We start from the raw sequence: 3,089 nt of genomic DNA, 5'->3' as shown, positions 1-3,089 counted from the left end.
GAGTCCCCATCCCTGGAGGTATTTAAAAGACGAGTAGATGAGGCGCTTAGGGACATGGTTTAGTGGGCATGGTGGTGTTGGGTCGACGGTTGGACTCGATGATCTTAGAGGTCTTTTCCAACCTCAGTGATTCTATGATTCTATGAATACATACTGCTTCATGAGGAGAGAGTTGTGGTTTTTTTTTGCTGTGAGGTATCTTGATATATGGAATTGACAGACATGGCTTGTAAGAGAGAATAAATTGTTGGGTACAATAGAAGTTTTTCTTTATAGACTATGATAATTTAAGTTTCAATTTGGACAATTAGCAAAGGAATTGACTCATCCAAGATTTTTGTCAACTTCATTACATCTTGCATTAGAAATAGTTTGAGTATACTAATCTTAAAAATGTTTTTCTTTCTAGTTCGCAAATTAACACATCATAAATCTTCATTGCCTTTTGTTCAAGCATCAAGGAAGAAAACCCTCACTGTTTCAAATCCAAACATTCATACTTGTATTTTTATTGTTCTTAATAACACAATTCCCAAACAATGATGCAATCCAGAGTATCAAATATTTTCTATTTATTCTACTAAATTTATTAAAAACTTTCATATGATCAATGGATTTTTCTCCCACTGAGAGGATTTTGATGTTTGCAAACCATTGTTCATTGGGATGTACAGATATTTAAAATATGAATTATTTGAAAATCTTCATTTTCTATCCCTAAATAATGTTTGAGTAATTGAAAATATTTTACAATTTTTATCTAAATGTATGCTACAAATTCACATATGACATTAAAAGCAAACATTTAAAGGTATAGCTGGACATTTCATGTGATGGTACAATCTTTTAATTTGGAATTTTTGTGGGTTTTTTTTTTTTTTTCTTTTAGTAGTTGGACTGCAGTGAATGATCATGTATTTGGTTACTCTGTCTGATGGAGCGTTCTTCTTGTCCCATTTTACTGGGTTCATTATGAGTAATATGCCAGGGTTACTTAATTTACTTTTCTTCATCACTGATTTCCTTATAAGGGCAGATTAAGTTTTCAGGCTTAGCAAGCCTTGTCTTATTCTGGGCCAAACTTTGGTGAAAACACCACACAGGGCACATATTCTGACTTTGTATTGAAATAACAAGAACCAGGGTCTGGATGAACTACAACAATTTGCAAAATTCAGAATGTACTTAGATAGTATTTTAGTATAATTACAAATACAAGAAAACTCCCTAATCAAGTTATATTAATGATGCATTATTAATCTGATGTAAAATTCTTAAGAAATATGTTCCTAGCTGTACATGTTCTTCTATGTATATATTTGATGTCATTAACCATTCCTGTTACTCAGGTGACCCTTTTATATCTATCTTTAGTGGTTTATATGGTTTATACACTACTTATCTTTTCATGTACGTATCTTGTATCCTGTACCTGTCAACGTCAAACTTAGACATTAGTTTAAGTAGTAGCTTTGAAGTCCTGTGAAAAAACTCAGAAGTCAGTATTTTGTTATCAGTGTCCAAAATATACCAATGGTACCCTTTTTCCCTAGATTTTATTGGAGACTTTTTTCTTGTTTATGTAATGAAATTAATGTCATTGATAAAATAATTTTTAAAAAAGCATTTCTCTAGTTTGTATCAAATAGTGTGGTGATGTTCTGTGGATGTGGCCCTAAACTTTTCATCTTGGTGAAAACAGTGGGCAGCTTCAAGGAGACCCACATATGATAGCTATCATTTTCTCTTTCAAGAACCTTGAAGTGTTGAGCTGTCATGCTAAAAACTCTTCTCAGTACTTGAATCCAATTAAATTCTTAAATTTTTACAATGCCAATGCAAGCGTAAGCTTGGAAAAGCATCTGAAGTTTCCTGTTTCCATGCCAAAAATAATTTCAGGTTGTCTCTAGAACTCTTTCTGGATGAAATAACAGTTCAGAACAGACCGTTTAAATTGATAAACTGAAAGAGAATTTACATAGTTTTCCTTTAATTTAACCTAAGGGTCCTTATGAAATCATAAAAACTGTAAAATAAAGTAGAAGAAATATTTCCATTACAAAACTATGGTAAACTTTCTTTAATCATATTTTAAGTTTAGAAAATATTTTAATGGGATTTAATCTACTTGAATTTCTGAGACTTATGCATACCTGAAACAAATCCTTTTGAATCATAAATGTCAGGGGTTGGCTAGCACTGCTTTGTGGGGAGGCATTCCTGTAATTATGCCCTTTCAGTCCTTTAGCCTTGACTAAATTCTGTCTTTGAATGTCTTACTTCCAATCATTTGGTTTTTGTACAAAGGCAAATTTCAGCTATTCAGCAGGACTCATTTATCATACAGTTCATGCTGAAAAATCGAGTGATATGCAAAAACTTGAGAAGTCTTTGCAAAACATTTTCACTTAGTGTTTTATCAAAATAAGCCTTTGATTGAGTTTCCCTAATTTACAGCCAACTGTAGATGATTCAAATTGATTTGTAACAAATGTAAGCTGTTAGTTCTCTTGCTGAATTTCATGAGTGCTGTGATCATTACTGCTGCAACATGCTTTAACAATATGATTCATATTCTTTTTAATATTCAGAATTGAGGTCGGTAATAAATGCATTTTTGCTGAATTTTGAGGGGTTCCAAATATAGTTCAGTCACCTGATCACTGTATTTACAGACTCAGTCTTTATGACAAGTCCCTAGTAATCCTGCCTTCCCCCCTGTGCCCCCGCAACCTCTCCTGCTCTCCTTACCCTCACTCTCCAAGGACTACACCAGTACTTTTTACACTGTTTATTTTTAAATCAAGGGCTTAATTGTCCTATACATAAACAGTTCTATTAATATCACTACATGTTTCTTATTTCCCTTCGCTGTATTGGTGGGACTGTGCACACTGGGAACTACTTCATTTTAAGGGTAAATAAATTCTTTAACTCTGCAGGTGAGGAAAGTTTCAGTATCTGCAGCATAATTGTCCTGGTTTCAGCAGGGATAGAGTTAATTTCCTTTCTAGTAGCTGGTACAGTGCTTTGTTTTGGATTTAGGGTGAGAACAATGTTGATAACACACCAATGTTTTAGTTGTTGCT

At 33.3% G+C, this 3,089-nt stretch overlaps 1 protein-coding gene across 1 annotated transcript in view; it reads left to right on the top strand.

The window, feature by feature from the left end:
- CPNE8 (copine 8) overlaps positions 1 to 3,089 on the top strand; it is a 107,506-nt gene that overhangs the window by 28,725 nt on the left and 75,692 nt on the right. The gene's annotated exons all lie outside the window — the stretch shown is intronic.

Source organism: Aptenodytes forsteri, unplaced genomic scaffold (genome assembly GCF_000699145.1).
Source record: "Aptenodytes forsteri isolate BGI_AS27 unplaced genomic scaffold, ASM69914v1 Scaffold137, whole genome shotgun sequence".
Classification (NCBI taxonomy): domain Eukaryota; kingdom Metazoa; phylum Chordata; class Aves; order Sphenisciformes; family Spheniscidae; genus Aptenodytes; species Aptenodytes forsteri.
Note: the sequence above shows the minus strand (reverse complement) of the source record. Positions and strands in the feature narration are given on the sequence as shown.